This window comes from Natrix helvetica (assembly GCF_964273705.1).
Source record: "Natrix helvetica genome assembly, chromosome: 4".
Classification (NCBI taxonomy): Eukaryota; Metazoa; Chordata; class Lepidosauria; order Squamata; family Natricidae; genus Natrix; species Natrix helvetica.
This window is the reverse complement of record NC_138550.1, coordinates 142,523,494-142,546,666: the sequence shown is the minus strand read 5'-3', so window position 1 is coordinate 142,546,666 and position 23,173 is coordinate 142,523,494. Positions and strand designations below refer to the sequence as shown.

General features: G+C 40.8%; 1 long non-coding RNA gene across 1 annotated transcript in view; it reads right to left on the bottom strand.

Moving 5' to 3' along the window:
• Positions 1 to 5,250: 5,250 nt before the first annotated feature.
• Positions 5,251 to 23,173, bottom strand: part of LOC309391939 — a 48,226-nt gene continuing 30,303 nt past the window's right edge. The window contains exons 2-3 of the long non-coding RNA XR_014175356.1: positions 10,268 to 10,329; positions 5,251 to 5,671 (exon numbers count right to left, since the gene is read on the bottom strand). This is a non-coding gene — a long non-coding RNA (uncharacterized lncRNA). The remainder of the gene's footprint in view (positions 5,672 to 10,267; positions 10,330 to 23,173) is intronic.

Below are 23,173 nucleotides of genomic sequence, written 5' to 3'. Positions count from 1 at the left end.
GCATTTTCAATAATTAACTATTTTTTTGCACGTAGCTTTAAGTGAAAAATTAATAAGACCCAGCAGTATGTCAGTCTTAGTAATAACACTGAAGAAGGATCCACAAAACTGCAGCAGCCTCACATACCTTCCACATTTTTTTCTTCTTCTCCAAATGCATTTTCCGTCTGGAACATATCCAGATTTTCACTAAAAATATTCCAATCTCCCGTTAGTTGCCCATTTTTAAAATATTTGCCACACGGGGATCTCTGTCCAATTACCTTCTCTACCTTCCTTCATTCCTCCTATATCCCCCCCCCCTGTAATTTTTTCTGAAAATGTTTGATACTCTCTTAGGAAAGCAAGTGATGCTATATTGTTGCTGTGGGATTTTTATTTATTTATTCACTTAAGAATCACCAGTAAAACCAGATAGCTTTTTTTGAAAAAGGTAAAAACATGGTGCAAAATGTCCTAGTAATAATCATTTGAGTTTGCTACTTGGAGTGTGAATGAATCGGAGTGACCAATCGTGTTTGGAGTAGTACAGATGGCCTGCTATGACATAGGTAGTTCCTCAATACCTCAATATTTTGTATTTATTTATATTTATTAGTTTGTCAAACATGTACAAGATAGCAGGTATAAATATAAACATGGATATAAATGAAAAAAATGAATATAAATAGGTGGGGACAGTAGGACAGGGACGTTAGGCACACTGGTGCGCTTATGCACTCCCCCTTTTACAAACCTCTTAGGAATGGGGTGAGGTCCATGGTAGACAATTTAAGGTTGTAGCTGTGGGGGTTAGAGTATGTAACAATAGAGTCAGGTAGAGCATTCCAGGCGTTGACCACTCTACTGCTGAAGTCATATTTTCTGCGATTGCGATGGAGCGGTTTAGCTTGAGTTTGATTGTTTGCCCGTGTATTGTTAAGGTTGAAGCTGAAGAAGTCGTTTACAGGTAAGACATTGTAGCAGACAATTTTGTCTACTGTGCTTAGGTCATACCGCAGGCGGCACAGTTTCAGATTGTCCAAGCCCAAAATTTCAAGTCTGGTGGCATAGGGAATTCTATTGTGAGTAGAGGAGTGGAGTACTCTTCTCCTCTACTCACAACAAAATTCCTTTTCTTCAACCCCTGCCTGCTTTGCTTGAAGGACAGACCCAAAGGTGCTTTTATAGGAACTGGACTTCCTTGTTTTTTCTTTGAAGACATTTCACTTCTCATCCAAGAAGCTTCAGCTCTGACAGGATAGTGGGCAATGGAAGGATGTATATTCCTTGCAGACAGCTGTACAACTGTTTTAGCTGTATAATTTGGGATGAACACCCTTTGAATGGCTTGGGAGTAGGGATGGATTTCCAGAGAAAAAATTGCAGACTACAGGAACCAGGAGCATTACTCAGGTCACCCTGAGGACACAGATAAGCCTCTAAATGGTTCAACAACCCCCTAAAAGGATGCAAATGACCAGCTGTCTACAAGGAGTATAAATCCTTCCATTCCCCACTATCCTGTCAGAGCTGAAGAAGCTTCTTGGATGAGAAATGAAATGTTTTCAAAAGAAAAAAGTCCAGTTGCCTCCTGAAAAGGCCCCAGTGGGACAACCATGACCTGGATGATTGAGAATCTCTACAGACTTGAAGGACAGAGTTCCAATGAAATGCAAACTTCTTTTCTCTATTGCCCACAACATCATTTCCTACATACTTTAATTTTGTTGAAATATTCCTAGCGGCTTGTCCTTGGCCAAGTGAAACTGTGAAGGTCCTGGACCAGCACCAAGAGGTTAGGAAGGCCTGGATAGGGAGGAACTGACTCTGATTCAATTTTATCAGGATTGAGTGGCTGTAGATTTTAAGGCATCCTGGATTCTAGGATTCCCAAGCATTCTCTTCGATGGTGTAGCACTGCCCAACTCAAGGTGCAGCGTCTTGGACTCATAGCTCCTGCTTGAAGAACAGATAGCAAGTGTGGTCAATGGATAGCAACTGTGGTCAATTGCTCGGGTCATTCTGGTGTGCCAGTTGCACCTTTTCCCAGACCGGCAGTCTCCCAGTCACTCATGTCCTAGTCACTACACAGCTTGCCTTCTGCAATGTGCTCTACTTGGGGATGGTCTTGAAAACTATTAGGAAGCTCCATGTTTTGGCAGACTTTGAAGATGACTCACAGCTCTAGCCATTATTTTAAAGCCCCACGTGGTGCAGCACCTGGATAAATCAGACAATATCTTACAAGAATCAAATATGCCAATTGGGCCTGGTTGTCAAGAAATGGCCCTTTTTCTCAAGATACACACGATGCAAACAAGATATTGGGCATTCTCCACATTAGCCCCACTTTATAAAATTCTCTCCCCCAAATGTCCAGTGGCTCAAACCCACTAATTGCTTTTTCTAAGCAAGTTGGCCAGGATTCTCAAGATTGAGGTGTGCTATACGTTTTGCTCGGGATTCGTGTAATGGAGTGAGCGCCCATTATTTGTCCCAGCTTACTTGTCCCAGTCAATCTAACAGTTCTAAAGCATGTAAAAATGCAAGTAGAAAAATAGGAACCACCTTTGGTGGGGAGGTAACAGTGTTCCGTGCGCCTTCAGCGTTTAGTCATGCCACATGACCACAGAGACATCTTTGGACAGCGCTGGGTTCTTGGCTTTGAAACAGAGATCAGCACCGCCTCCTAGAGTTGGGAACGACTAGCACATATGTGTGAAGGAAACTTTACCTTTACCTTATAAGTTTTTCTAAAAAATAATAGATAAATGTGAATATAGTATTCCAAAGTATAATCATTTCTTTTGATTTATGGCTATTATTGTGCCTTTACATTTTAAATAGTTTTCTTTTACTATACTTTAGTATAGTCATGTTGTCAACTTTGGTTTGAAAGTGGGAAAAAAAACCACCATCAAAATTTCCAAATTTTATGCTGCTTCTACAAAGAAGGAAATGACCACCAGTTACATTCTGTTTAGAAATGTATTTATGATGGGAGCTTTGAGTCCTTGAAAGCTAAAGCCCTGACAGCTCAGATCAATTCTGCTTTCTGGAAGAGCTGACCTTTGTTGTATACAGAAGTGAGAGTTTAAAAGTCTTAGGGGATGCAAACTTTAGTGCCTGCCTGCTAATAATAGGAATTAAATTACCACAGTAGCAGCCACAACATCTCCCCTTCCCATCACTCAAAATGCAATGTACCAGAGGGAATATGTTGGAGCTACTCTTGACATGTGGAAGACCAGATCACAGAGTTTCTCATAATCTTGACTTCTTTCTCAGAATGCTGAATACAAATTGCCAGTTTCCCACCCTTGATGAATTTATTCTGTGTGGGCCACCAATAATTGAATTTGGGTTAAGAAAAAAATTGTACAGTCTCTCCAGCCATCTTTACTATTTCTACAGAAGCATAATCCTAAAGCAAATATTGTCTTGTTAATAAGATGTTGAATATACCGTATGTGTGGGTATACATGCCTGCACACACATAATACCAAGCAAGAGAAAAGCATACAAAGTTTATCAATCTTTGATGTTCCCCAGATTATTATTCATATAATATCCAGCCTGCATAGCTCATGAAAGCATCATTTGGTGGCTATCAAGCCTTTGTTTGAAAATCTTCAGTGAAGGAGGCCATTGCTTGCCAGAGCAATTTGGCCAATTGCCAAATAGTTCTGCTCCTTAGAAAATTTATCCTAAGTCAAGACCTATCTTCCTGGGGCAGATACCCATGAAGCTCTCTGGTGACCAATCAATGTTGTCATCAGATGTTTGGAATTGCAGAAAATCTTTTGTAAAAATCTGGAAATTTCATTTCAAGGGAACTTTTCTCTTTTAAACTGAAAAAAAGAGAAAAAAAGAAAGAAAGAAAGAAAGAAGAGAGCGAGAGTGAGAGAGAGGGAGGGAAGAAAAAAGGAGGGAAGGAGGGAGGGAGGAATCTTAAAACAGAATTAGATCTAAAGTAGGTTGGAGCAACTAGTTAAACCAGGTCTGTTGCTAATAAACTGTAATCATTTTCATCTGTGATCTCTGGGCTATGCTATACAGGAAGATTTTCAAGGAAGAGAAGAAAGGAAACAGACTTACAAACAGCTCAGAACAATCTCAGGAACATTTTATACAGGAATCAGAAATGCTGGGAGACAGAAAGGCTGGTTGCTTGGAAGTGACCATAGTTTTTGTGTCTCATCTTCCCTAGACTAATAGAGGAGATGATGGTGTTCAGATTCCTCCAAATTAGACTATCAGTATGAAGAAAAATACCACTAATCCAAATGAAATATTTATCCTGCAAAGGGATGTGGTTTCTTTCTAGAACTTTGTGTTGATAAGAAGCTTCTTTATTTCTGTTTTATAAGCAATTATGGAGGTTACTTATAAAAGAGAGGAAATAATTATGTGATGTGGCTTTCTTTGCAAATTCTTTGAACTCTGAACATTTAATATTAAACCTAGGTAGAGAAAAGAAAGACACACCCTGCTAACAACTGTATTTAGGTTAGGGAAAATGTGTTTTATGTATGAACTGGATGATTCATCTTATTTTAAGATCACTCCTTATTCTTGGATTCCAGTAATCCCTTATTTTAACATTGCCAGAATTTTCTTTTCCTTTCTACTAAGGAATAAGTATGAAAATTTGGCAACACTTGCAAATAATTACATATCCTAAAACTCAGACACATTCAATGTTTTCCTTTTGTACTTAAGGTTTTCTTAGAAGTGTGTCAAAACTATTCATTCAGCCTCTTCTAAAGTCTTCTTGCTATATAGCTCATTAAGATTTATTTGGAAGGAAATATAGAGAAATATAGAGGGGACACTATAGAGGAGCCTGTTGATCAGAACGGGCGGCAGTTTGCCGATTTGAATCCCTAGTGCTATATAATGGAGTGAGCTCCCATTACTTGCCACAGTTTCTGCCAACCTAGCATTTCGAAAGCATGTAAAAATGCAAATATGCAAATTCCCCCCTTTGGTGGAAAGGTAACAGCATTCCGTGCACCTTTGGCATTTAGTCATGCCGCCCACATGACCACGGAGATGTCCTCAGACAGTGCTGGCTCTTCGGCTTTGAAGTGACTAGTCCATATGTGGAAGGGGAACCTTTACCTTTATAGGGACTTAAATCCATGGTAGCATACCATCATACCTGTGCTAAACATAGGGGACTGTTAATTACAATTACATCAAAATAAGGAGACACGACATGCAACATTACAATGCAAGTTCTACCCTTTGATATTTGCTACAGAAATGTCATCACACAAAAATATTTTAAAAGGGTGAATTTGTCCCTTCTTGTAGTTGCTGGTGGCAACATTTTGCAGTCAGCTCCATACAGTTTCTTTTTGTGCCCAAACTTTGTCTTGACTCCTGACAATTGCTTGGACTAGTCCCTGCAATTCTCTTGGCAGTATTTTCAGAAAGGGTTAGCCAATGTTTCTTCTTGCTTACCATTTTTCTGGTAAACCAGACCTTTCAAAAATAAGATAACTACATAAAAATCTATTCTCTTCAACATGATTGACGCCATTCAACTTTTGATAAGCCATGGTTTAAAGAATGGATAGTTATTGTATGAACTTATATTACATCAGAAGTCTCATCTTTTCAATCCCACTGACTGCCAGGAGTAGTTGGTTGATTCCTAAGATAGCTGGGAGAAGGGATATACCTATCAGGAAGAAAAAAAATAGCAGAAGACACACTTGTAAATTGCGTTCTTGCTACAGTGTGTAAAATTGGTTACAGCAATGCAATCAAAACCTCACCTTTTCTTATGCGTCTCCTGTGTGCAATGCATGTGAAAAAAGGTGCCAAGTCACATGACCATGGTTGCCAACTTCTTTTGACTGTCCCATAGATAGTTCCCAAACAAATTTTTCGACCATCTCTAAGAATACTCATGATCATCTCCAAATTTATTTATGTGACATCCACAGGTGCATTTGAAAAATAAAGATGGTGTAATATTCCAGAACATTTTCTGTTACTGCTGGGCAGTACAGACTCTTGATGGACACCAGAGGATATCTGTGGTCACATTGATGGACACCAGAGGATATCTGTGGTCACATTGAATTTCAATGGTTGATTCCAGAGTTATAGTTTGTGGGCATCTTCCATTTAATCATTTTTACTTTAGAACAGGGCTGTCAAAAATCCTGGTCTGCGGGATGGATGTGTCATGTATTGGCCATGCCCACGCATGGCCTAGTGAAGGGGGAAAAAGTCCCTATACAACACGGGATGCCACTGTGATGACGTGAGTTTGACATCCCTGCTTTAGAGGGTCTGTTCCAATTTGTTAGGTAAGTGCTATCATTTTTGCCCTTTGATCCACCCATGCTTCTTCATGCATTCAAAAATGTTTAAGTCAAGGTGAAGTTGCAAGATATTCTAACCTAGACTTGTCTTAATTTTCTTTTTTTTTAAAAAAACCACACCATTCTGATCAAAGAGCTTTAAAGCTAGAAATTATCTTAATGATGTTATTTACCCCACATTTATCATGCTAGCTTGCACTGTTTCTCCCCCTACTAGCTTTACTGGATGCTATTCAACTGCTGACATTTATAGTCCATTTTGCAGAGTCGAACTGTGCTAAGGAATGTGGACCTGTATTGTAACTCAGGGCTAAAACAGCAGGGTTGTTATTTCATACAAAAGAAGCTTCCAGAGTCTGCATTCCCTGTAATCTAGGAGTAAATGATTTGCAGTTTGGAGCTGTGGGTTCGCATATTGGGGCCCAGGTTAATGTGTGTCTGTAACTTGGAGAATGGCTTCCAAAAAGCCATTAGGTAGCTACAGCTTTCAGTCAAAACAGAAGTTGTCTAGAGAGCTGCAGCATAATAGTATGCTGAAGGGTTCAGCTGTGATGTATTTGTGTGCTTTTCCATTATGGGGCCAGAGAAGGAGAGAAGAAAGTCTCTTCACATTGAATTTTTTCAGCGTACGAGATATGGTGTAAATTTTGCGATTTCTTCATAGGGTGCAAGAAAAGAGGAAGGGTGGGTAGAATACAGCAGATCAATGAAGGCAGAACTTCATTGGACAGAAGAAAATGATCAAAACATCTTCTAAGCACCACCGTAACTGCTTCCCCTGATGTGACTGTGATGAAAAGTAAGGTGACCAACTTTTTTACAATGAAAAGGAGGACAAATAAATTGGGAAAAAAATATCGTAAATAAAAGAAATATTTTATTCATTGCAACAATAATACACTAAAATATGATATATGCATAATAAAAACATTTGCAACATTTTATATTGTAATTATGCTTACATGCCTGTTAATTATTCTTTAAATGAGTACTTTTCCATTGAATTAATATTTTTTGTCAATGTATCATTTTCTAACAATATATTGGAAATATCTGAACAAGAAATATCCTTCATATTGAATTTTACGGCAAGTGCTGCAGCTAGAGTATCAACATTCAATCTCAATCTCAGTCTACTGCGTGTGTATGTGCCGTGTCGTGTTTCGGTAAGAAGTAAACAAAGCCACTTGCACGCGACGCTCTCTCTCAAGGTCTCCCATGCAGAGCGCATGCGTCTCATAATCGCATCTTATACTGCACTATGCCGAGCCTTGACGAATTGTCATGTCAAATACAAATACGTCACATCACGCGCAACAGATTAGTCTTCAAATATCGAAAAGGAGGACATGTAGGAGGACACTTTTCGAGGGAGGACAGAACTTACAAAAGAAGGACTGTCCTCCCTAAAGGAGGATGGTTGGTCACCTTATGAAAAGAAACAATGGATGAGACAAGCAAAGATCTGGGCCTAAGCCTAAGCAGCCCTTTTGTTATATCATTTTGATTCTGAAAAAAAAAAACACCTTTTTGATGGCTTACCTTCAGAAGCTGTAGGGGCTCCATCACTAGAGATTTTTAAGATGCCATTTGTCTGGAATGGTATAGGGACTCCTGCTTGAATAGGGTATTGGACTAGAAGACCTCCAAGATCTCTTTCAAATCTGTTATTCTGTTACTCTTCCAGCTGTGCAGTAGGGATTGTTCTGAATATGTCCTCAGACTGTGCATTGTGAGCTGTGAGGCCATTAATAATGGATCCTGCAAAAGCTGATGTTGGAGTTAAGATGGCCACAGTCATGTGATCACATTTTAAGTGCTTGGCAACTGGTCTACCATTATTTACTTATTAAATTTATGCGCCACCCATATTGTCAGAGACAACTCTGGGTGGATTCCAAATATTAAAACTAGCACACATCAAAATAATAAAACAAAAAACAACAATAAATAAACAATAATAATTTAATGGCCGTTAGCAGCATCCCACTGACACATGACTGTTATTTTTTTTGCTGGTCACCAGCATTTATTTCTGGTTTCTGTCAAAAACATACACATTGGGTAAAATGGAATCACTTAATGGACTGTATTAAAATCATTGTATGAAATTTAACATGTACCATTTTTTTCTGCAGCCTTTTTAACCTCTGAAAAATTTCCCATGGGAATAAAAAAATTCTTCTAGATCTTAATAGGAATATCCACATATTTATTTATTTATTTATTTATTTATTTATTTATTTATTTATTTATTTATTTATTTATTTATTTATTTATTTATTTATTTATTTATTTATTTATTTATTTATTTATTTATTTATTTATTTATTTATTTATTTATTTATTTATTTATTTATTTATTTATTTATTTATTTATTTATTTATTTATTTATTTATTTATTTATTTATTTATTTATTTATTTATTTATTTATTTATTTATTTATTTATTTATTTATTTATTTATTTATTTACATCCCCATTTCCCACTCAACTGAGCATTCAAAATGGCTAAAAATTGAAACACAGAATAGAAAACAGAAATAATGAGACATAAATTAAACCTTAGATAAATATCAGCATTTGCACCTCAAGCCAGAGAGGAGAGGACAAATGCGACTTTCAGAAAAAGGGATGGAGCAGTCAACTTTAAGCTAGAAAAAATCACATTTTAATAGTAACTAACAGGATATGCCATTCGGTTAGCTCATAACTCAATTTATATGAAGTGCAAGAATCTAACACGTTCATGAGAATTTCATCAAAATGTTCTTTTCCTTTGGAAAAACAATCTATTCCAAAGCAAATGCTTTTCCATCAGTGGAAATAGAGATTATTTTTGGGAGGGAGGTGCAGCATTAATTTTCTATAGTTTGACTTGCAAGTATGTAAGTCCTCCAAAGACTTTGGAAGACCTATTAGAAGTAGATTGTCAATTTCTTTTATATCATCCCAACACATAGTGTTCACGCAATATATTATTTACCCAAAATTAACAGAAGCAATTTTTCTCAATTAACCCAATTTTCCAGAAGAATATCACCTCAACATGGAGAACTTCATCACCTTCTGTGTCATATTTTGCCTCACTGAGGTAAATCAAATCTGAATAACTTTATACGTTTAGAGTATTTGCATGTGAAGAAAAGATCAACGAAAACACGTTCAAAACTGGAGTTAGTCTTTTGTGCCATCATATAACCATCATATAAACCATCAAGAGAACAACTTTCTGAACAGACAGAGGAGATATTTTCAGATCTATTTTCATCATTATAAATTGTTTTTCAATCTGTGCCAAGGAGAAAGAAAAAAAGAGGAGGAATGGAAAAGGTGTTTCTATATAATGATTTGTGGGGAGGAAAGGAGAAGAGATTTGTTTATTACACTTTTACTTCATTAATATTTGAGTCTCAGGTGCAGAACTCCAAGTCTCACTGAAATTGAGGGGTCTGTGACAGAGCCATGGGGTATTTGCATTATTTATCCCAGACTGCACTAACCATACAGCTTTCAGGGGATATTTTCAGACAGAATCTCTAATTTGCACATATGTGGAATCTTTTTCTTTTTTCTTTTAAAAAAAGAAAAAGCAGTTGGGAACTCTCCTCATTATTTTTTAATTTTTTTTGTTCTATTTGCAGAATGTTATGTCAAAAGATGGAAATGAAAAATGATGGCTGGGAGAATTTTGCATTTTAAGTAGATGGGGTAAAAAGAAAGGTAAATTGTAGCAGCTGGATGAGGAGTTTCACCCAGTTCTTTCTTGTCTTGGGTTATTTCAAAGGTACTAAGGTCAAATCTGTCTTAAAATATAGAATTACCAGATGCTATAAGCAAGTAAGTTCATGCACCTTCAGAATATGCAAACAGAGGGATTGTGGGCAGATGCAGATTTTCTTAATCCAGATGTGAAAAACAATATTATATTTTCAATCCTAACCTGGTAGTGTGAATGCAGGACTTGTTTTCTATATTTTTAATTATTGCTGCAGTTGTGAATTTCTGTGGGAGTATGAAAAAAGTTAAGATAGCATCTGTATGATTGAAACCTTGTCACTTTTTAATGTACTGTACATCAAATGTAAAAATGTGAGATTTTGATTGTGTAGTCCCAAACACACATACATCTGAAAACTATAAATAGCAATAACACTTAGACTTATATGCCACTTTATAGTACTTTACAGCCCTCTCTAAGCAGTTTACAGAGTCACCATATTGCCCCCAACAATTTGGGTCCTCGTTTTACCTACCTCAGAAGGATGGAAGTCAGCCTTGATCCTGTGAGATTTGAACTGCCAAATTGCAGGCAGCCAGCAGTTAGCAGAAGTAGCCTGCAATACTGCAATCTAACCACTGCACCACCACGGTTCTTGTTTGGATAAGGAGAAACAAGCTAAAATGGACTCCTTGTTCAAACTCACAAGCCTACTGAGTTGACCCAATACCAGATCTGGATGAAGTTGTGCCTCCCCAGAAACTGCTGATGACACAATCATTTCCAGTTTGGGAATGCAGAAGGGCTGAAATAAACATCCTTTGTGTCTAGCAAATGGGTCACTTTCATTTCTGCCTTTTTGAGGCCTCTAGAGTCCCTTTTCTCCTTGGTTCCGTTGGTGTCTTTTAATGCATTTTAGGGACCAGGATATGATGTTCAATTTCCTGAACTTATGGAAGATTGATCTTCCAATGACTTTGAACTTGATACTTTAACAGGGGCTGTGCAAAAATAACAGCAACGGAACACCTTTCAAATTTGGGATTATGTAAAGTTTTCAATGAAGTGCTATACTATGACACTTTGGTGGGAAACCAGCTATTACACCATCTGCACAACTATATTCAAAGGGTTACTAATGTCTTCTGTTTGCATTAGAAATAATAACAGAACAGACTAATAACAGAATAAACAGAGTTGGAAGGGATCTTGGAGGTCTTCTAGTCCAACCCCCTGCTCAGGCAGGAAACTCTGTACCATTTATACCTCTACACACAAAGGGATAAAACAGTCCAACCTATCAAAAACAGCACCACAAAAATCAGATTAGGATCACAAGTTGAAATAGGGAAGAAAATGGTAAGTGAGCACCTGTCTACCCTAGACGAGTTCAAATCACCAGGACCGGATGGATTACACCCCAGGGTTCTGAAGGAACTGGCAGACGAGATCTCAGAACCACTGAACTATATCTTTCAGAGATCCTGGTCCACTGGGGAACTGCCAGAGGACTGGAAAAGAACTGATGTGGTTCCCATCTTCAAAAAAGGAAAAAAAATAGATCCAGGAAACTACAGATCTATCAGCCTGACCTCAATACCAGGAAAGATTCTGAAAAATATAATCAAGCAATGAATTAGCAAACACCTAGAAATAAACAAAGTAATAGCCGAAAGCCAACATGGGTTTGTCAAAAACAGATCATGCCAGACTAATCTTATTGCATTCTTTGACAAAGTGACAAAATTAGTGGACCAGAGGAATGCCGTCAATATAGTTTACTTGAACTTCAGTAAGGCATTTGATAAGGTAGACCATAACCTACTACTAGATAAAGTAGAAGAATGTGGGTTAGACAGCATCACCACCAGACGGATTCGTATCTGGCTGACCAACCACATTCAACGTGTAGTCCTCTATGGAACTGCATTCCACATGGAGGGAAGGATGCAGTGGAGTACCCCAAGGCTCTGTTTTGGGCCCAGTACTCTTCAACATCTTCATCAATGATTTGGATGAGGGAATAAATGGAGAGCTCATCAAATTTGCAGATGACACCAAGCTGGCAGGAATAGCCAACACTCCATAAGACAGGCTTAAGATACTGTCTTATCTTAAGAAGGATCTTGACAAACTTGAACATTGGGCACTACCTAATAAAATGAAATTCAATGGTGAAAAGAGTAAGGTTCTACATTTAGGCAACAAAAATGGAATGCACAGGTACAGTATAGGTGGTACCTTCCTCAATAGTAGTAACTGTGAGAGGGATCTTGGAGTCCTAGTGGACAACCATTTAAATATGAACCAGCAGTGTGCAGCAGCTGCCAAAAAAGTCAACACAGTTCTAGGCTGCATAAACAGAGGGATAGAATCAAGATCCCGTGTAGTGTTAATACCACTTTATAATGTCTTGCTAAGGCCACACTTGGAATACTGCATTCAGTTCTGGTCGCCACGATGTAGAAAAGATGTGGAGACTCTAGAAAGAGTGCAGAGAAGAGCAACAAAGATGATTAGGGGACTGGATACTATAACATATGAAGAACGGTTGCAGACACTGGGTATATCTACTTTAATGAAAAGAAGGACTAGGGGAGACATGATAGCAGTGTTCCAATATCTCAGGGGTTGCCACAAAGAAGAGGGAGTCAAACTATTCTCCAAAGTACCTGACGGTAGAACAAGAAGCAATGGGTGGAAACTAATCAAGGAGAGAAGCAACTTAGAACTGAGGAGAAATTTCCTGACAGTTAGAACAATTAATCAGTGGAACAGCTTGCATCCAGAAGTTGTGAATGCCCCAACACTGGAAGTCTTTAAGAATATGTTGGATAGCCATTTGTCTGAAACGATATAGGTTTCTTGCCTAGGCAGGGGGTTGGACTAAAAGACCTCCAAGGACCCTTCCAACTCTGCTATTGTATTTGTATTTCAGACAAATGGTTGTCCACTTAAACTTCCATTGTTGGAGCATGCACAACTTCTGGAGGTAAGTTGTTCCACTGATTAATTGTCATGTCAGGAAATATATCCTTAGTTCTATGGTTGCTTCTCTCCTTAATAAGTTTCCATTCATTGCTTCCTGTCCTGCCTTCAGGTGTTTTGGTGAATAGCTCGACTCCCTCTTCTTTGTGGCAAATATGTAATTCCCATTCGTAAATATCTCAAATAATAAAAGGTATGGAGAACTATATATAATACATGCTTCCATTTATTATTGTCTGAATTTTCCAAGGATGAATTAAATTTGAAGCAATATTTGCCATATTGTGTAAAGGAAGGGGAAAAAAATCTATGAGAAACCGCAAGGTAGATTCAGCACACTTTTAAAAGAACTGTTGAAGATTATCTTTTAAAAATTGCACAATGCTGGGATTGAAATGAATTTGCACTTCAATTCCATCTTCTACACTACTGCTTTTCAGGGTCCTGTTTGACCCTGTCAAACTGCCTGTTTAGACAAATGTAATTTGTATGTCTAGGAAGGCCTGAGTCAGATTAGACTGGTTGGACAAAATGGGATGAAACCACCATTCTGAAGCATAGGAGCAACTCCTGGTAACATTCCATAAAATGAAATCAATCATTCTGGGCAATCATCATTGTGCTTTAAACTTGTAGTTTCTCTTAGTCACTAAGAGAAAGTAGTTATAGCTACTTTTACTAGTGTTGCATTTGCTTTGGGGCATGTTTAATTATGTGGTGTGTCTCTATGTATCAGATTCACCTAGGTTACTTGAGAATCGCTTTGGAAATGTGTTAAAATTACAGATATTGCAAAATCACGTTGACATTTGGAAAAATAAAAGACAATATGCCCATCTGTCTGCTGCGGCTTCACAGAGAGATCCAACTAAAGCTTGCCTTGTTATATGTAGCTTGTTTTGCCAAAAGTAGACTTGACCCTTGCGCCTTCAGGAAAGGGAGATTATACAAGGAAATTTATGGATTTGTTTAATTCAGTAAGTACACCTTTTCTTCCTGTGTGAAAGGAAAAGGTGCTGCCTGGTGGCATGAGCTAATCTGGGACTTATAAAGGGAATGCAATTTGCTCACTAATATAGAATGAAGGGGATTTAAAGTATTTGTCCAATTCTACAATTGTATCCAGTAATATGAATACACCCAGAGAGAATGCTTTACTAAAACCCTCACATCCTTAAAACTGCTTTGCATTAATTGATGTAACCATGATGGACCCTCGATTCCTTTTAGACAGTCACGGGCCTCTTTTGTCACTTCGCTGCTTCAGCTCTCAGTGTGTATGAGCTACGCTTTGGCCTACACACAATCATCACACAAAAATGGCTTTATAAAACAGTTATGAACTTTCCTTAGGTTTATGGCACACTTGGCACAGATACCGCTTTTATAGCATTTGAATCTATACATCGTTATGTCAGGCCTGTAGTTGTGTTCCTTTTAGGATCTTTGGCCTGCCACACTTTTTATTAATTTCTTATGCTGTTTCATTAGTGTAGTAGTTGGGAGGGGGGATAGAAAGGAGTAGGATTGTGGAATGTATTGTTATGGATTTTCTTAGAAGCTCAAGGTCGTCTTTTGTCTCCGCACCTCGACACCTGGCCGGAAGCAGAGGGGTGTACATGCCAGCGTGGAAGATGAAGATTGGACCATGTGATGAATTATGGGGTGTGGGGATAGATGATGAACTTTCAACTGGGTGAACCCACAGGATGTACATTAGAGTTGAAATTTCACAGCATAATGCCAACATGTCTGTCTTATTAAATTGGAGTTTTAAGGATAACTTTGCTTTGGACAATGATTTAATTCTGCATGATATTTGGAACGCTGACACGTTATTCATGATGAGCCTCTTCTATGAAATACACCCAGAGTACAATCGTCAAGTCAGGTCTGCCTTTCTGCCACAATTCTCAGCACCCCTCCCCAAAGTTGTGTTTTTCTCCCGTATGTAATTGCTGCTTGAATACAATAATTCTTAATTTATGACTCTTCACTTAATGACCATTCAAAATTATGATGGACTCCTCAGAACTACCATGTTTCCCTGAAAATAAGACCTCCCCTGATAATCAGCCCAATTGGGCTTTTGAGCGCATGCACTAAAAAGAGCCCTCCCTAAAAATATTGCAACACAGCAGCAGCCATGAGGTGTCCACGCTCGCCGCCTCCTGCACCTCAAAAAAAGACCTCCACGAGAATAAGGCCAAACTCTTATTTCGGGGGGGGGGGGGCAAAAGAAAATAAGACCCTGTCTTATTTTCCAGGAAACACGGTACTTATGGTAGCATTTGTCCCACCCCAACAATTGCATGATCACATTTCAGACAATTAGCCACCAGCTCACTTTTGTGACCATTTGTGGTTGTCCTGAAGGTAACACAAACATGATTTGCGACTTTTTTTTTTGCTGTTTTCTAGTTTTTATTTTCAGTTTCCAGCAAAAAAAAAAATCTCCATTTTATGACAATGGTCAAACACCACACTGGTTAAGCAAAGAATCCCCACTTGCTTAACCAATGTGGTGTTTGACCACTGTCATAAAATCAGTTTTGGTCACATGATGCCTCAATTTACATACAAGCATAATTCCAGGCTGAATTACAAGTTGTAAACTGAGACTTAGCTGTAGGTGATTGTTCTGTGGGCATTTCCTTAGGCGGTCTCTTAAATTAGAGAGGCCGATTTGAAAGGCCAGTTCAGGTGATTAACTATGAGATTGCCAGTAGTCCTATTGCTGCATTTCACTTAACTATTTAATCATGGAGACTCCTGAAAATCTCATCAAGTTCATCTGCTGGATACCAGTTGATAGAAGCCTCTGTCATTTTGGCCTCCTTCCCTGACGTGCCCGGGGTGAATATAACTCAATGAATTTGCCTGAGGGGCTTTACTGTAAAATCCCAAGCACATTTAAACAAGGAAAAAGAACAGTGGCAGAGTCCCAGATTGAAGCAGATGTTTCCTTTTAATGATGTTCAGGTCTTCATATTCCCAGGAAAACCATTTTGAACTTTAATATTTTTCATCAAGTTACTTCAGGTGTGCATTTGAAATCTCTCATGTGCACTCAGTAGAGGAGACAATGCTGGCTGAAGGAAAACCAAGGCCAGTCTCTAAGTATACAGTATGTGTAAATACTTGGAAGGAAAACGGCCTGTGTTGATTGCTTTTTGTTGGCTTTTTGTTTGTTTTGGATCAAGTGCAGTCTAGAAAGTTATAGTGATTTTCCCTCTCTGACTCTCCTACTCTCCCCCCTCCCTCTCTCCCTCTGACTCTCTCCCTCTCCTTCAGATTACCTGGATTCAAATGTGATGTACAGTACCTAAAAGAATATAAAATAACAAATAAAATTGTATGAAAGCAATAAAACCAAGTGTGTGTTTGTCAGTGGTGAGTTCCGGATCCCGTTGCAACCGGTACAGTGCAACGGGGTCCGGCGGCCACCACATAAACGCATGCAGAACGTGCATGCTCCTTACCTCCTGCTACGCCTCTGCGACGCTCCAGCTGCTTGGAGGAGCATTGCGCAGGCACTATACACTGCGCACATGTGTGCAGATGGCCCGTTTCCTTCAAATACAGGTAAGGAACAATGGGCAGATGGCCCATTTCCTTCAAATACAGGTAAGGAACCCAGGTTGGTTGGTCTCCGGAGCACCGTACCGGAACAGTACCTGGTGCTCCAGGCAGGCACTGGTATGCCCGTACCTGGGTGTATTACCTGCAACCCACCACTGGTGTGTGTGTAGTAAAACTGAGGTAATGAATGAAACAAACACAAAAGGATCATGGATGATTATTATAATTATTGCCTTCAAGATATTATTGCTTTCGACAACTATACCAACGTTAATGGGAACATTTTTGGGGAAGATTTTCTATCTTCTTCTTATTGCCTTACGTCACATCCAGTTGGTTTTTGTATCTAAAAGAAGGCTAGAACTAGGTTTCCCTAGTCCTACTTCACCCTTCCCACAGTCCCTATTCCAACTGTCCTACTACAGTTAACCACCAGACCACACTAACTCTAATTGACGGGTTTGTGAACCCCGAGAGATGGAGGAAGCGGAAGCTAAGGGGATTTTTAATGAAATGTTTTTTATCCTTTTTAGGGGGCTCCAGGGTGGGGGGGCGGGTTAATCAGGCCAGGAGGGGGGCCAGTGGCAGGCGAACAGGTGAGTCTAGAAGGGAAGTGAGTGTGGTGGGGGGGGAGGGAAAAGGACATCTCAACAGAGAGTTGCCCTATTACAATGGTTGCGGGGAGGGGTGGATGTGAGGACAGGAGAAGATCGCAAGGTCGGTTGGGAGACCGTGGCTGCTAGATATGCCCGGTCGTTTGCACCAACCCCCGCAGCCTAGGTTGCCAGGAACTACAGGCCAGGGCCTGAGGCTGATGCTTTGCAATGCAAGGTCCGTGACCAACAAGGCCCCCCTCATTAGTGAGTTGATCTCAGAGGGGGAGCTGGACCTTGCAGGGATAACGTAGACCTGGCTGGGCCATGAGGGCGGTTTACCCCTCGTGGAAATGTGCCCACCGTGTTTCCGTGCATTCCATCAGCCCCGGGCCCTGGGTAAGGGTGGTGGGGTGGCGGTAGTTATACGGGAAGGCTTGGAGCCGAGGGAGTTCACTGTACCTCAGATACCCGGGTGTGAGTCCCTTGGTGTGAAATGGGGCCCAGGGAGGCAGTGGGGTCTGCTGATTGTATACTTGGCTCACTGCCCAGGGAGGCAGTGGGGTCTGCTGATTGTATACTTGGCTCCTCGCTATGCATCAGCAGCCCTGCCCGAGCTCCTCGAGCTGATCTCAGAAACGGCAGTTGAGATCCCCAAACTTGTGGTTATGGGGGATTTCAACTTGCCGTCGACGGGGGAAGCATCTGAGGTAGCTCGGGAGTTCATGGCTTCCAGAATCCGAATATCTAGACCCACGCCAGTCCGGCTTCCGACCCGGGCACAGCACGGAGACGGCCTTGGTCGCGTTGGTTGATGATCTCTGGAGGGCCAGAGAAAGGGGTTGCTCCTCTATCCTGGTCCTATTAGATCTGTCAGCGGCTTTTGATACCATCGACCATGGTATCCTATTGCGCCGGCTGGAGGGGATGGGAGTTGGAGGCACCATTTTGCGGTGGTTCGGCTCCTACCTCTCCGACCGGACGCAATGTGTGTTGGCAGGGGGGCAGAGGTCGACCCTGAGGCCACTCACTTGTGGGGTGCCACAGGGGTCGGTCCTCTCGCCCCTTCTGTTCAACGCATATGTGAAGCCACTGGGGGAGATCATCCGTGGTTTTGGGGTCGAATATCATCTGTACGCTGATGATACTCAGCTGTACATTTCCACCCCAAACCACCCCAACGAGGCTGTCGAAATGATGTCCTGGTGTTTGGAAGCCGTCGGGGTCTGGATGGGGGACAACAGACTCAAGCTCAACCCCTCCAAGACTGAGTGGCTGTGGTTACCGGCACCTCGGTTCAACCAGTTGACACCATCACTGGCCATAGGGGGCGAGCAATTGCCCCCTGTGGAACGGGCACGCAATTTGGGCGTCCTCCTAGATGCCCGGCTGTCGATGGACGACCATGTGGCAGCCGTGGCAAGGGGGGCGTTCCACCAGGTTCGCCTGGTGCGCCAATTGCGCCCCCTACTGGACCGGGATGCCCTACGCACGGTCACTCATGCGCTGGTGACGTCTCGTCTGGACTACTGCAATGCCCTCTATATGGGGCTTCCCCTGGGACGCGCCCGAAGACTACAGCTAGTTCAGAATGCAGCCGCGCGGGCCATCACGGGGAGTACCAGGTACTCCCACATTACACCCCTCCTGCGCGAGCTGCACTGGCTGCCTGTGGTTTTTCGGGTGCGTTTCAAGGTGTTGATCACCATCTTTAAAGCGCTCCATGGCACAGGACCTAGCTACCTGCGGGATCGCATCCAACCGCACACATCCCTGCGACCAATTCGCTCTCACAGGGAGGGACTCCTCCGGGTGCCGTCCACCAAGCAATGCCAACGGGCGGTGCCTAGGAGTAGAGCCTTCTCTGTGATGGGCCCAACCCTCTGGAATGACCTCCCCCCCGACATCAGAACTACCACCGACTTCCGCTCCTTCCGACAAAAACTAAAGACTCACCTGTTTTGATTAGCTGGCCTGGCCCACTCATAGTTTTATCTTACCTCCTGGCAGATATTTTAATTTGGGGAATTTCATGGGTAATTATTTTAAATTCAATTTTTTGGGGTATTTTTAGGGGTTGTTTTTAAATACTGCTTTTAATGCTTTACTTGAAGGTACAGTTTTATATAGCCTCCTCCATTTATGTATTTATGTATTTATGTATTTATTTATATGCATCCTATTTGTGTTTTAGCCTGACTGTACACCGCCCCGAGTCCCTTTTGGGAGAGGGGGCGGTCTAGAAATACGAAATAAAGTAAAAGTAAAGTAAATTAATTATCAGACAAACAAAAATATTTTGATCTGATGCTAGAAATATTGTGACTTCACTTAAACTTCATTAGGAAAGATGAGTCCAGTTAAGGGCACCAATCTCAAGAAGGTTCTGTTTTTATACCTAGATATGGTTTTTTTAAAAAATAAGATAGGGGCCAATTTTGAAATGTTTAATGCATAATCAGATTAGTAAGGAAAGAGACATTCAATTGAATAAATTAAAAATTCTATCTCTGCAAGAAAACGGCTTTTTCCCAGAAAGCTGAAGAAGATGGAAGATCTGGAATAACCTTCTGAAGTAATCTCTCACTAATTTTTGGTTGCACTTATTTTTGTCTACTGTTGCTCAGGAACAGTCCTAGTTTTGGTTTGTATTCTCTTTCCCTAACTACCCCTGGACATTTCAAGTTCCTTCTTTGGTACTGTCTAGATCAGGGGTCTCCAGCCTTGGCAACTTTAAGACTTGTGGACTTCAATTTTCAGAATTGCTCAGCCAGCTTTGCTGGCTGAAGAATTATGGCAATTAAAGTCCAATGGTCTTAAAGTTGCCAAGGTTGGAGACTCTGTTCTAGATCACAGGATCTAAGCCAAGAAGAAGGCAAATTTAACTCCAAATATTAAGTGCTTTGTGCAGCTTAATGTTGTGTGATTTTTTTCCAGGTTGCACATGTTTGTGTTAGTAAGCACTGCATTGTTCCTAACATGGAAAAGATTCCAGTATCTTGCTGACCCTATTTCAAAGACTGTGTCTTAAACCGTGCTAAAATTCAAAGTCAAGGCATATGTACCTGCAGTGCAGTGGTGGGTTCCGGATCCCGTTGCCAGTGGTACGGTTGCAATGGGGCCCGGCATCCACCACATGAATATGTGCAGCACGCATGCACATGCACATGTGTCCTACCTCTTCTGGTGCCTCCGCGAGCCTCCGCAATGCTTCAGCTGCTCAGTGGAGCATCGTGCAGGTGCCGTGCTCTCCATGCAGGTGTGCGCCAAAGAGCTCAAATACCGGAAAGGAGCTTGGGCAGGCGGATGGGCCCTCTGGAACACCATACTGGAACGGTACCCAGTGCTCCGGGCAGGGACTGGTACGCCCGTACTGGGCGTACCGCCTGCAACCCACCACTGCTGCAGTGTGTAATACCTGCAATGAGCAGTATAATACCTGCAATGTAATACCTGCAATGAGCAGTAGCAATGAAACTAATTTTTATTTATGGAAAAGATGGGAAACCCAAGACTTTCCTATGTTGCTGAACTACATTTCTCAGCTTCCCTTGCTAAGCTAGTTGGGAATGCTAGGAGTTGTTATTCAGTAAGATTTGGAGATCTACCAGTTTCCTACCTTTGCATATTGGGATCGTAAGAATGATTATTCCCTTCACTTATTATTAAAGGTAAAAGTAAAGGTTCCCCTCGCACATATGTGCTAGTCGTTCTTGACTCTAGGTCTTCCCACCAAAGGTGATTCCTATTTTCCTACTTGCATTTGTACATGCTTTCGAACTGCTAGGTTGGCAGAAGCTGGGACAAGTAATGGGAGCTCACTCCGTTACACGGCACTAGGGATTTGAACCGCCGAACTGCCAACCTTTCTGATTGAAAAGCTCAGCATCTTAGCCACTGAGCCATCACATCCCTCACTCACTTATTATTAGGAGGCCTGTTTGATAATGGGGGAAACGCCAAGTTAATAAATTGCATGGTAATTTTACAAGTTAGTATTCACACATTCCTATTGGCATTTTCTTTCCCCAGGATGAACAGTTCTTACTGCAGAAACAATGGAACATGACAAAGCATGCATTTTTGGGGTCATTAAGACACTTCCTTTGGCCTTCTGCCTCACAGGACTCCAGGGGATTACATTAATGGTTTAAGTAATACGACACGCCCTGTAAGTGTCTTATCGCTTAATTGGACTCCAGACAAATTCAGTTAAATCACATATGCTGTTCGCTTTATTGCAACTACTATGCAGCTTTTTAAATAATTTCCTACATTCTCTGCTGCTTTCAGAAGCATCTGAGTTACACGGAATGTATCTCCTGAGGATGCAGAGTGTGAAGGCAGAGGTTTAACCATGCCTTGCAGGCATTCACCATAAAACTAGGAATATGTTCTTCTCAAAAGTTTAATATTGGACCACCAAAGCCACCCTCAACAATGATATTGAGTAAAACAGCACTGAGGAATATCAAAAAAGGTGTTAGGAAGATCTTGACAAACCTGACATGTTTCTCTTGAAAGTGGAAGAATTTTGTACTTACCTTTCTTTAAAAAAAAATCCTTCAGGGTGCCATCTTTTGTCCTGAGTGTTATGTTACATACTATAAGAAGACTAGTCCAGAAATTTCTGCACTGTTACCAGTTTCTCTGTTTGCATACAGAGTCATTGTTAACTTCATTTCTATAGCCAACTTATGCTGAGGAATGCAAAATAATTTAAGGGAAAAAGACAGACCAAGAGCAGACCAGAATTTGACAACATGTGTATACTAGTTGCATATGTCCACTCCAGAAAACCTTTTTTTGAATCCCTTCTCCCACCATCATCTTATTTCTTCCTTTTCTGCATCATCTTTATTAAAATATTCCAATTCTTGTATATTTTCTTCTCCTTAAAGCCAATAGCCTAGTGAGTGTATCTATGGGATATATAGTTGATGAAATCATGCATCAGCCACAAATTATGCTTATTGTTTAATCTCAGAACAACAATAATTTAGGCTGATATCAACCAAGCCTGTATAATCGCTACATGAGAATTACAATATCAGTAAACCAATGTCACAAACAAACAAACAAATAAATAAACTTTTTGTGAATTGGTGATCTCCATTGAGATTTCCAATATAGACAACCTTGTAAGCAAGGCATTTTTCCAGAACTTATTTACATATCAAATTCAGAGACTGCCCATCGTACTCACCGAATGACTCTCAGCAATCTACAATGTTCTCCTGAACTCAGGGATAAGGGTGGAAGGTAGGTGTGTGTGTGAGAGAGAGGGGGGGGAGAGGGAGGGAGGGGGCAGGGAGGGAGGGAGGGAGGGAGAGGGAGAGAGAGGGAGAGAGAGAGAGAGAGAGAGAGAGAGAGAGAGAGAATGAATGAAATTTAATTTGTTAGCCGCACCCTCTCCAAAAGGACTCGGGGCGGCGTACAATAAAACACATACAATATACATATATATATAATACATATACAAATACAAATAAACACATACACGTACATGTACATGGAGGAGGTAACACTCATAAAATATATATAAAATAGAATTAAAATAACTATTTAAAACACCCTCAGTTAAAATTACAAAATTTAAAAAACCCGTCAGGAGCAATAGGATAAAACTATGGTTGAGCCAGGCCAGCTAATTGGAAGAGGTGGGTCTTGAGCTTTACACGGAAGGAGCGGAGATCAGAGGTAATCCTGATATCAGGGGGGAGGTCATTCCACAGGGCTGGGCCCGCCACAGAGAAGGCTCTGCTCCTAGGCGCCGCCCCCCGACACTGTTTGGTGGACGGCACCTGGAGAAGTCCCTCTCTGTGCGAGCGAATTGGTTGGAGAGAGAGAGAGAGAGAGAGAGAGAGAGAGAGAGAGAGAGAGAGAGAGAGAGAGAGCACTATTAATATTTATAATTCCAGATGTTGATTCTTGGCTTGAAGTTGGTTGCAAAGCCATGCCTCCA